A 12552-nucleotide genomic window follows, 5' to 3' on the forward strand; every position below is an offset into this window, starting at 1 on the left:
GAGGCCCGGCTCATGTGGCAGAATTATACAGAGAACCATATTAAACTGTTTATTCTCATCTCCTACCACAAACTTACTGAATTAGGATGGTCACGGCAGTGCTAAGGGAAACAATTCTCAGATGAGAAAATTGTTAACATTTAAAAAAATCTTTTATTTAAAAAAAATTTTTTTTTACGTTTATTTATTTTTGAGACAGAGAGAGACAGAGCATGAACGGGGGAGGGTCACAGAGAGAGGGAGACACAGAATCTGAAACAGGCTCCAGGCTCTGAGCAGTCAGCACAGAGCCCGATGCGGGGCTCGAACTCACGGACCGCGAGATCGTGACCTGAGCCACCCAGGTGCCCCTAAGAAAATCTTTTAAACAAGACCTCTCCAGCCAGCCCAGCCTGAGTCTGCTGATATGCTGATATGAGGACCACCATTTAAACTGCACTTACCCTGTTTGAAAGACAAGGAACCTGTGTAGGACAAGATGTCAGTCCTTTGGTAAAGCCAAGGTAGCTTATTGCTGTGCTTCCTGTTCATTTTGTAGGACTTTACTTTGTCAAGAAAGGAGATTTTATATGTTTGCTAAGGATACAGTAGATGGTAATTACACCCATAAATTCATTTTGTGATGATTTTCCTGTTATTTCTCTGGTCACAGAAATTAGCAATTCGTTTTGTTTTCTAAGTATCAGAGGATCATTTATTCAGTATAAGTGATTATTTGCCAGGAGCTTACTCTATACCAGGCACTCTAAAGGTGTTCTACTTCTCCTGCTGAACACTGACTGATATATACATTGTCATGTATGATTGAGAATTAGTGATACAAGTAAATCCCAAAGCAAAAATAATTGGAATATTTGAATGAAATGTGAAGATGTTCTTGATATTATCAAATTAGCGAAGTACAAACATTTATTTTATAAAAATGAAAATAATACAATAAATCCTTCATTGTAACAGGTCTATTGCAGTTGTCTGACCCTACATATGCAGGGTGTGGTCCCCTAGAGAATTCTATAAAGGTTGAGAGCTCACTTCAAGAGGGAGAGACACCAGTAATACACAAAGGAACCAATCACAGTGACTATACAGGAAATGACCCCAGCAGGAAAAGAAAACGTTTGGCTTTATGTAGATACCAAGAATTCACCAATCTACACACTCAAGCCACTGAGCAGAAGAAGCCCTTGCCAGTCTGAGAAGAAATTCCTAAGCTTCCATGCAAAATACCACATGGTACCTGTGGATGTGATACAACATCTGGGAGGAGTAATATAGCATGGAAGCTTCACTGAGGCCTGGAGACGAAAAGTATTAAAAATGTACTCAGCAAAAAATATACTGGAGCATAAAATTATTCACCAGCAAAGGGGAAATGACATTCTCAGAGCCAGATTTCTAGTTGAAAGGATCCCAACAAAAGGAAACAGGTCAGTGGACCTGCTGGAATGGCAACACACCTGGGTAAAAGAATTACATGGCCCATACCTGTGGTTCCCAACCTTGCCTATGTACTCTGTCACTGAAGCATATTCATAAAATAGTCTGGTATGACTTTAAACCATAGTGCTTGCTTTTGTTTGTATAATCTTTGCAGCTACTTCTCCATTCTTTTGCTAAAATTTCAGCTTGATAGATTGTTTCTAATATGCTTTCTATTTATAATGGAAGTCAATCTCCTGTACTGGCAGAAGGAGCAGCTGACCAGGTCTGCATGTAGAGGAGAGATACTGTCCTTAGTTTCACTTCTTCTAAATGGAGATTCCAGCACAGTGACTAAAGATGAATTCCCTGACGGCATGGGCTCTATCAAGTTATTGGCTTGTCTTTTGGACTCTACAGTTCTACTCTTAATGGTGTGCCTGTGGCTGGTGTTCAACTCCAGCTCCCATCAGGCCCCTGGAAGAATGCTGAACACATAGGAGCATAGTGTGTTATTCAAATGTTCATTTGTAGAATGAACCAATGAAGAATCTTGGCAGCCTAGAAAGAATACTGAAAATTTTAGATGCTTCAGCCAATGTGAGCTATATGTAATGGTCTTAGCCAAATATATTTATCAAACACTTGGAACTCTGATTTAATACCCAAAATTCTATTGAGTTCCTGAGGTGCAACAAATTATAAATCAAGACACTTGGCATGTTTTCTTGGCTGAGTGGGCAAATATTTACCCAAAAAAGCCAGGAAATCACTGTCTTAGTTTTTTGATCCATGAAATGGGGATAATGTCAGCCTCATGTGGTTGTTGCTATGGTTGGCCAAGACACTCTATGTGAAAATGCTATTAAAAGTACTAACAGCTACATAAACATTAGAGTTGTTGTCTTATATTACAAATGCCAGATACTGAATTGATTATTTGCTTCTCTGTGTCTCCTACATTTTTACATGTGTAAATATATGGACAAATAAAAAATGAGGAGAAAAACTACTTAAACAGTATCCAGACCAAATATTTTTAGTATTCTTTACTATGCTTCTAAATATTTAATAGATTATTAGTAGATACAAACATAGAAGACACTATTTCACATTTGCATGTTAATGAAAAATCATGAATTATACATTATTTGCTGTGTGGAGTAGTGGAAACAGTATTCATTTTTTATGGCCATAAAAACTTAGATTGTCTCCTGAAACACACATTAAATCCCCTTCTGTAATAGTGCCAGAAAGATCTGCAAGCTTTTTAAAACCATCTCCAGCGAAATTAGATAGATTTGTTTGTGCCGCTTTGCAACACGTTAGTGTGAAAGTTCATTTTAAACAAAATAGTTTTAATAATGTCATTACTAATGTATATTTGGTCATCACTAAAAAATGGGGTTTTAATATGAATGCTTCATTTTAATAAACGACAGAGGAAGCAAGTTGCCCTGAGTCAGCAGGAAGTGGTTATACACCAGAGAACAGCCTGATTGTGTTAGATTCATCCAGAACACTGAACAGCGCAGAGACGGTCCAAGAAAAAACAACTGGCTTTATTCAAATGATTAGGCTTACTGCAGCTCAGTAGTGAGATTCACACATTCCCCTATTATTTCTTGACCTTGTGCCAAAAACTCCCACTTACAGTAATAATTAGAATTAGTGTTTCCAGTGCATGCCTCCATCTTCCTAACCAACAGAAAAAAAAAAATGTGGCGCTTACAAACTATGCGTTAATGAAAATTTTCTTTACTTTGTTTGATTAATACAGCTTCATTTTCCTAACTCTTTACCATTATGACAAGTGTATATATACCTTCAGTTGCTAAATCCTTACAAGTGGCATCACCAGTATTGCCAATCCTACAGTTTTGAAAGGAACCAGTGTTTCTTTCTGCCTCTCATTAAATTTTAAAGAAATTCCTTTCATTTTCCTGGCCGGAGCACATATGTAAAGCTGTCTTTGACTGCTGTCAATCTGGGCTGCGTGCATTTTTTCATCAGTAAATGGAAAACTGTAAACACTTCAAATACTGAATCGCAAATGCTGGGATTAGCAAATAGTACAAATTACTGTGCCTACATTTTAATGAGAGGCACAGTTTGTGAGAACGGTCTGGAAGGGCCAATCTTCACTGATGTCCATGACATGGTTCTGTCTACAGACCCATCTGAACTACTCACTAGGCTTCCCATTACGCTCAGTCTGCACTGTTACAATGGAGATGGCGAGAAGAGAGTCATGTCATATTTATGCATCTAGTGATTCTTGTAGCACTGTGGTTATTACCACTCACAGAAGCCTAACACATACATCCAAGGAGTTTACCCTTAGTTGGCAGGATCTAATGGGAAATCGAATAGAAATCAAAAGGTGTGAAAAACAAACAGGATAAAAATCATCAAAATTTAAAATATATAGTTAATAGAATAAATCTGATTGCTAAGCCAAGTGGGATCTGAATTCCTTGTAAGAAATACAGCTCAAGATTGGAATCCCAAAATCTAAACTGGACCCCACGGCTCCGACACTAACTAATTTTACTTGGCCTTGATGAGGCATCTAGCTGGAGGCACTTGCACATTCTGAACCTTAGTTTTCTTATTTCTCAAACTGGGAGAATAAAATCTCTACTTCCACCACCTCCACTTGTTTGTTGCCATGAACAAATGAACAGAGATGAGTCTTGTAAACTCTACATGGCTACATGTTGATGCTATTTTTGAGCTCATGGCAAGAGCCTGTATTGTAAATCCATGGTCTCATTCCCCTGCTTCCCATGGAGGCCCCCCCGTGGCTTCACAGAGCACTCTGTTCAGGGCCTTCAAGTCTTTCCACAACCTGGGCTCTGCTGCTCCCTCCACTATGATCCAGTATGTCATACTAGCCTGGGGATAGGCCAAGATCATTTCCACTTCAAGGCCTGTTACGCGCAAGACCCTCTGACTGGGATGCTCTTTTCCCAGGTCTTTCTGTGGCTGGCACCTCTTCCTTCCAAACCAGTGAATTTTACCTCTGCAGCTGGTCTTCTTCAGACACTCGCTAAGGTGTCCTGTCCCACAACATTCTCTGCCTATTGTCTTTTCACACTCTGAAATTGTCTGCCTCACTTATTTGTTTACCTGTTGTGAGTGCACATAGAACACAAGCTCCCTAAGAGCTTAGTGCTTATTAAATTGCCTGTCATGTTCACTACTTTAAAGTTGGCACCTAGAAAAATACCCAACCCCTAGCGGGGACTCAGTAATACTTGCCTGAATGATGGCTGTTGGCAGCTCACTGGGAGTGGCAGAGGGACAGAAGGGCTTAGCTGGTGTCTAAAGACCTTGACTACTTCCCTTTTGGTAAACTGTCCCAAATCTGTCCCCTGCCCTCCTACAACGGCTCCTAATCTTTCCCTATACCAGCTGTCCAGTGCCCTCTATCTTCTCTCCTAAGATTAAAAGTAGTAACAGTAATAATAAGTGAGCACTAACATGTAGCTAGTTATTTCACAATACATGATCACATTTAAATCTTCAGAACATTTTACTTTCGAGTGAACAGACTTAGAGAGATCCAATAATTTTTAAAGCTCTCACCCCCAGAGGCAGAGCTTATTCTCAAATGCATGTTGGTCGGACATCCATGCTCTCTCCTGCACCCCAGTGCTTTCTGTATAGCCAAGCTCTTGCAGACAGTGACTCACAGTCTCCCTTCAGCACACCTTGACTCCCCTTTTCTCTACACTGGCACCCCCTATCCTGGGTGATGAATTGACTGAATTACCAGAGACATGAATCAGGTAGATCATGCTCATGTTTTCCCATGAAGGTATGTATCTTATCACAAGCCTTCTGAATACAAAATAACTGACAAGGGAACACGCCAGATTGATGATGATAATAACAGCTTACATTTATGGAGCACACACTGAATGTTAGCCCCTTGAAGCTTCATGACAACTCTGTGAAATGGGTACTTTTTCTATTCTCATTTTTACAAATGAGGAAACGGAAGCATGATGGGGTTTCATTATTTGCCAACTCACATGGCTAGCAAGTGTTGGAGCTGGCATTTATAGTCACTACTGTGACTAGAAAGCCAGTGTGCTTAATCACTGTGTTAAACTAAGCCACTACGAGGGAGAGGCAAGGGCTAGTTGGCTTAGCCTATATATAAAACTCACATCTAACAGCAACTCATTTTTCCATGGAACATCTGGTCTGAGATGAGCTTTTAAATAAATCACCTTCCATTTCTGGCAATGTTACTTAGTGCTTTCATCTCTTGATTATATTTAATATTAGAATGATTTTTTAAAAAAGCAGAGTCTTGGCAAATAATCTATTTTTCATTTGGTACAGATGAGCCATCAAGCTAACAATATCATTAATCACATTAATATATCTACCACCATCACTTTCTCTAGAATTGTTTCTTTCTCTGTCAAGGAGAATCATAGGAAATAAAACAACTGTGCCATAAGAAATCATGCAAAGAATTCACTGTTTCTATTTCAAGTTTTTTTTTTTTTTTTGGCTGCTGTCGTTAAGATCTCAAATCATATATTCTAGATATACAATTTCTTTAAGCCACACTAGCTTAAATAAGGGAGGATTCTAAAAGGAAGTGGAAATAGTTATATAAAAACCCATAAGTACAGGCAGTTTTAATGAGAATTATTTCTTTTAAAATGAGACATTCTTTTAAGAAAGTCAACCAAAAGGAGAAAAAAAAATAGGACAGATAGAGACTTGTGGATCAGGCGTTTTAGTAATTAACCACCAAACTTCCAGATGATATGGAAGAAAGCAAATTATGTCTTGGAGAAATTACCCTCTGGAGAAAAAGGGGAAAAAAAAGATTTTGAGTTTGACAATACAACCTTGTAGCAACACCAGTTTCTTCTCCTGCTGGTTCAAGGAGTTCTAAGCACCCTTCTGTAAATCATCATCTCACATCTATTTATTATCTTCCAGCTCAGTGCACAATACTATCTGTTACACATGGATACCAGCAATAATACACGAGGGGCTCCCGCATAAGAGGCAGCAAGCTCTGTGCTCATCTGCGTTCTGAGTCTCATCCTGCAATGGAGTTTCTGCTCACGCCATAGCCACCACCATCAGCAATTAGAACAAAAGTATTATGTTTGTAATATTTGATCCTCTGTATTTTACCCATGCAATGTGATGTTTGTCATCTAGTGCCATATGAATAAAGTGTTTGACTGCCTTAGAGTAGCATAGGTTGAAGACTTTGTTTTCCTTTATTTTTTTACTTTATCTTATTTTATTTATTTATTTATTTATTTACTTATTTGCTGTTAGAGTGGGCAATTCCATAGGACTTTGGTAACCTATGTTACAAGATGCTTGTACACACAGTAGCACTGTTTCTCTTCAGTGGAGAGCTAAAATGCAATGAATCTCACATTGCCTCTACAATGCTACTAAAATGTTAGCTATTACCGCAGAAGAGGAAATCAGACTGTGTGGAACAAAAAATAACTCTAAATGTATGACGTGTTGCAGTGATTCTCAACATAGGCTATAAGAATCACCTGGAATGTTTTAAAAAAATACAGACACTCAGGTCCCTCATTCACGGGAGATGCTGATTCAGTTAGTCTGGGGCGGGGCCCAGACACTTGTCTTTTTTTTTTTTTTTTTTTTTTTTTTTGAAAGCTCCTCAGATAATTACCATTTGCAGGCAAGACTGAGAACAACTGTTATGGAAGAAAAGAAACTTCAGAGTCCAATTGTTGCTTTAATACTAGCACATGGTTAACTACTTATGAGACTGAACAAGTTTTTCAGTTCCTTTGTGGTTTCATCTATCATACAGACTTGTCATAATGACTAATTAAACTATGTAAGTGAAACTATCTTGACAAGCATAAAATGTTATAAAATATATATTTTAAGTCCCTGAAATCGAGGAATCCTGAGGTCTATTGTAGATTAAGACATGAGTTTTAGAGGCAGGAAATTTGTCTGCCATCAAGCGTATCCTTTTATATCTCTTCACCATATTTCCTTACCTGTAAAATGCAAACAGTTTATTCAACTTATCAAGCAGGAAAAAGAGAAAGATAAATGCTCCCATTTGATAAAAGTGTGAGGATTAAAAAGTAACATATTTAAGGTGCAATTTCAATGCATTCTATTTTGCTTTGGTTTTGTTCCCTTTCTTTCAAAATCTCTCTGAGGATCAAATGAGTTCATTTATGTGAAAGCACATTATAACTATAATTTATTATCGTTATGCTGTTATTATTATGTTGCTATTATGCCTCAATTTCTTCAACTGTAAAATAAGAGTACTGAACTAAATCATTCTAAAAATGTCCTCCAAGCACTAAATATCTGTGGTTCTTAAAAGGGGAGAATTGTACAACCTTTCTCTTCATTTGATTCTTGTTCAGTGTGTGAGTATGTATGTTTCGGACAGCATTAATGGAAAGAAGGTTCTTGGGTTGTCCTACCCTAGAATCATCACATTCTGTGACTTTATTCCTCTGGAATAACCTACAGGAGAATTCTGAAGAGTTTATAAGTAAAAATCTCTTTCCATTCCAGAAGCCTAAGTGCACCTTGACTTCTGCTGGTTTTAACTCACTGGGTGCTCAGATCACTTGGTTTCAAGCCAGAAGGCCAAAGGGCCAAGTCCACTGACTATATCTGCTCTACAGAGTAGCCCTGAAAGGCCCCTGTTGCTTTCCTGTGACTCACTTAGAAACAGAGCTGCCCACCTCCTCAAACAGATATTGTGTCCAAACTTCTGATGTTAGTTTGGGGGAGGGAAACACATTTCTGCATTTGGGTCAGCATTCAAGGGAAGTAACAGAAAAATGCTGCACTCTTTTAGTAGATGTATGTCTGTGTGGTCTCCTTGTTTATTTGTGTGAATCTTTAAGCAGTTCTCTGTGCTGGCTCATTTCCTTTATAATATAAATATGCTCAGGTTTCTCCAATCTTAAAACAAAGCAAAAGGAAATTGAAATTAAAAATCCTTCCTTCCACCTAATATAATTTTCTAGCTATCCCACTTTCTTCTTACTTTCATAACCAACACCCTTGAAGAGTTGTCAACACCTGCTGCTTATATTCCACCTCTTCCAATTCATTCCTAAATCTCCAGTAACCTGGCTTTGTCTCTAGTTTTGGCCAAGGTCAGCAATGACCTCCAAGGTGTTAATTTTAAAACGTCCATTCTTCTTTTATTTGAGTGCACTGACCACCACTGCATCTCTGATTCCACTGATGGCTCCTACTTCCCCCTCTCTGCCCTGTCCATAGTTTCCTTCAGGCTCTCTGCATCTCACATAGTTCTTAAATACTGGTTCCCCAGAAATCTGTGCCTTGACCCTTCTTCTGATCACCCTGCACACACTTTCTGGCTGGCCTCATCCAAATGCCTGGGAGCGGTTATCACTTTCCCACACCATTTAGATAGCAGCCTGAGGGAGGCAAATCCTTACATACCATTACCTCTGTAGGAAGTACAACCTCAGAGAAGCATGAATGAGCACAAAGGGTGAGGAGTAGGAATATAAGGAGATCGCTCCTTTGGTTTTGTGTAAAATACAGCTGATTTCACTATCTCACTGTTGGCTTCAAAAAGACCATATAAAATCCTAGCGTGTCAGAAGAGACTGAAGAGCAGGGAAGAAGAATTTGCCCACTAATTCCTTTCCCAGTTGACCAAAGTCTGCCCCGTGGGCACCAACACCTCCACAAAGAGTTGTGTCCTCCAGACCTTTTGGGTGTTGTCAGATCTATTAGTTTTCTATGGCTGTTGTAACAAATTACTAAAAACAGTGGCTTAAATACAAATCAGAGGATGCAGAGAACCACAGCCTTACCAATCCACACAGGTACACAGAATATGACTGCTCTTTACCCAAATCCTGAAAACTCCCAAATTGATACTTACCATTCAGCCCTTCTTCTGGGTCCAATTCAAACAGAGGTCTCATATGTTCTTTGTACTAAACATATGCAATGTTAAATTCAACATCTTTTCTAACTTTCTGCTCCCATGATCTATTCCTCCTACAGGATTTCATTTCATTAACCCAAGAACCACAAATCAGAAAGCAAACAGTCATCCCTGACTCCTCTCTCTGCCTCACTACCAACCTACTCTTGACACATCAAAGTCACCAGACTCCATCTTTTCTCTTCCATTCTCACCTCTCCTGCCTCATTTGGCTTTTATTTTCTGTTAACTCTTCTCCATTCTTTCACTTAACACTTTTTCCAATCAATGCTTCACGGACATCCAGATTTACCTTTTTTACATAAGGATCTGATCAAGTAAGGTCCATGTCCTTTTGCATACAGATTCCTCACTGCCTTCAGGATAAGACTGGAAGTCCCTAGCATAATAGTCAAGAAACTTCATGATCTGGACTTGACTTCCACTTGTCATACCTTACTCCATTCCTCCTTTTAAACTTCGAGTTTAGCCATGTTGAACTACCTGTACTTCCCCCAGTATGTCATGTTCTGTTATGCCATTCTTCCTCTGAACATGCTCTTTTCACTGCTTGGAATGTCCCCCTCCCCTCACTTCCTCTCCAGGGTTATACCTACTCATGCTGCAAGACTTGGATCATCTTTCCCATGAAACCTAAACTCACTCAGTCCCCTTCCTACAATGTAGACACATTATATCCTAACATTGCTCTTGCCACACACTCTATTATGGTGTTTCATCCTTTGGGATTTTACTTTCCTGCAGAATTGTGAATAATTTTGAGAACAGAGACACCATATTATGTACCTTTGATTCTCTGGTAGGTGGCATGTAGAACGTGTTTAATGAATGTTTGCCGAATGAATAAAACATCTGCGTGGTAACTTCAGTTTAATAAAATAAATTTTAATATTAGAGAGATTAAGTGGCTTAATACATTATCATCATCAACATCATATTATGAGAGACATCTAGGAAGAATTCTTTTGTAGGTAGAGGACTCTTGACTAGAGATTTCCTTTCCATCATTCTCTGCTACTGGTCTAGGACTTCCCCCTCCTAAGAGCTAAGAGTTACTACTGTGTTCCTACTGAGCTAAACCTGTTAATCCTCATACAACCTGATGTGATAGAACTATTTTATTTCCATGATACAGTGAGGACGCTATAGCACAGAGAAAGTAAGTAACTTCACCTGGATAATACTTGTAAGAGTCAGAGCTGGGATTTCATCAGAGACTCCCACCTACCAGAGCCTGCATACCACTCAACATACCATTCTTGCAGCCAGATGACTGGTTTAAGGCACAAGAAAATATGGACATCGGGAAACGTGGGTTCTCATTCCTGCTTATTTTTATCAACCTAGAGAACCCTGCCTTGTCACTGGGACTATTTCCCTACCTATGAAATGAAGAGTGGTGTTTGATTCTGATGTTCACTATGGTCCCTTCTGATTCCTATTTTGTTAATTCTATCGCATGTATCCAAATGAGCTTTAATAACTCAATGGGAAAGGGAATCGTTGCATTTTTGATGGCTAAATATCCATTTGCAAGAGGTGAAAAAAAGCCTTGTACCACAGAACTGACCAGTGAAGCGCAAGGCTGCCCACCACCTACTAAAACCCAAATGACCCTCTATATCAGTGTCTGTTAAGTGAATTCATCATCACTTCTTAAATCAGTTGATTATGGGAACAATTTATAAAATTACTTTTCATCCTTTGTTAGGCCCTCTTGGGTTTTTATCCTTTACTTCTTTTGCCAGTTAGATAAATAAAGTTACTTTCCAGAGCTGCTCAGGGACATCCTTCAGGTGTCTGACAGGCAGAGGGAAGCCACTTTGTAGCTCATTTCTCTGAAGGCAAGTCCCCCCTGCCCCCCGCCCCATTCCCCTCAGCTAAGGAAGATACTAAACACATTATATCTCAAGGGATGCATTCAGGGAAAAATATGACTCCAAGAGAAAGCAGCCTTTGTTACATAGTATGTTTCTTCTCAGTCACCATAGGTATGAGATCATGGTTGTAAATATTACCCAAGCAACCCCCAAAAGTAGGAATGAGTGAGTGTGTGTGCTTGTGTGTGTAAGGGAAAATTACATTTATGCAGAAGAGGGTACCCTTCCAATAGAAATCTCTTAAACTTGCAATTAAGTAAAGGTCAGGAGCCCTGGCTTCAAACCATGGCTTTAAGTTCAGGCTCTGCTCCTTACCAGGTACACAGCTTCCCATGTCTCATCTCTTGGAGTCTCTGCTTCATTATCTACAAAATGGGTAGGTGGACAAAGATAATCCCTTAAATTCCTTGTAGTTCTAACATTCTGTAATTCTGATTTTTTGCTAGAGTTCAGAATTTGAATTTTTCCTGCTATCCCAGATACTGCCACTAAGGTCTCTTTCATTAAGTCAATTTCATGCAGTTCACAATTTCATGCTTACTGAAAAACATATGAAAGAAGAAACACCCAACTTTTATTCTTCTCAATCGAATTTAAGGATGAGAAACTAGAGTGCAGATGGTTCCCCCTCGGTAAACTGCAGTGTGTCCACATTCCCCTGACTTGGAATCCTCTTCTCGTGGGTCAGAACCAGGCCAGTTCTGAAGGAAGTCAGTTGTATCCCTACATTTCATCTGAGTTATATTTGAATGAAAACATTGCAAAATAAAACTCAGAATTTTTTTTGCCAGAAGTCAACAAATTACTACAACTAAAAGACTGTTTGGGCTCTGAATCAACTTTATTTCTTGTCTTTTTGCTCTTTTGAAAATAAAAAGTCTTATTTCCAGCTCATAAAGTAGCATTAGTTCTTATTATTCCATACATTAGAAGTCAACTGGTAATTCATACAAATTAAATTAGTGATTTTGCATTTAATTTACTGATGACAAACTACAGAATTCAGCAGTTTTGCTCTGATAACCTTTAAAATGTATTAATTCCATCAGTGATTTACATAGGGCTTTATTTCCCACTGCTACAAGCCTCATTCTCCAAAGCAGAAATGCCCCATGGTTTTTCAATTTGTTACCTAATCAGCACAACATATTCCTCCTTTTCTTCCTTTTATATTGCCTCCTAAATTTGAGACTTCAATATTTGAAGAAATTGCACCAAGAAATCTCACATGGTTTTTCTATTTCTGTGAACCTTTAA

At 38.8% G+C, this 12552-nt stretch overlaps 1 long non-coding RNA gene across 1 annotated transcript in view; it reads left to right on the forward strand.

Moving 5' to 3' along the window:
- The window catches only part of LOC131504328 (uncharacterized), a 55254-nt gene extending 48605 nt beyond the window's left edge, over positions 1–6649 (forward strand). Inside the window, exon 5 of the long non-coding RNA XR_009257921.1 lies at positions 6391–6649. This is a non-coding gene — a long non-coding RNA (uncharacterized LOC131504328). The remainder of the gene's footprint in view (positions 1–6390) is intronic.
- Positions 6650–12552: the final 5903 nt, after the last annotated feature.

Source organism: Neofelis nebulosa, chromosome 2 (assembly GCF_028018385.1).
Source record: "Neofelis nebulosa isolate mNeoNeb1 chromosome 2, mNeoNeb1.pri, whole genome shotgun sequence".
Classification (NCBI taxonomy): Eukaryota; Metazoa; Chordata; class Mammalia; order Carnivora; family Felidae; genus Neofelis; species Neofelis nebulosa.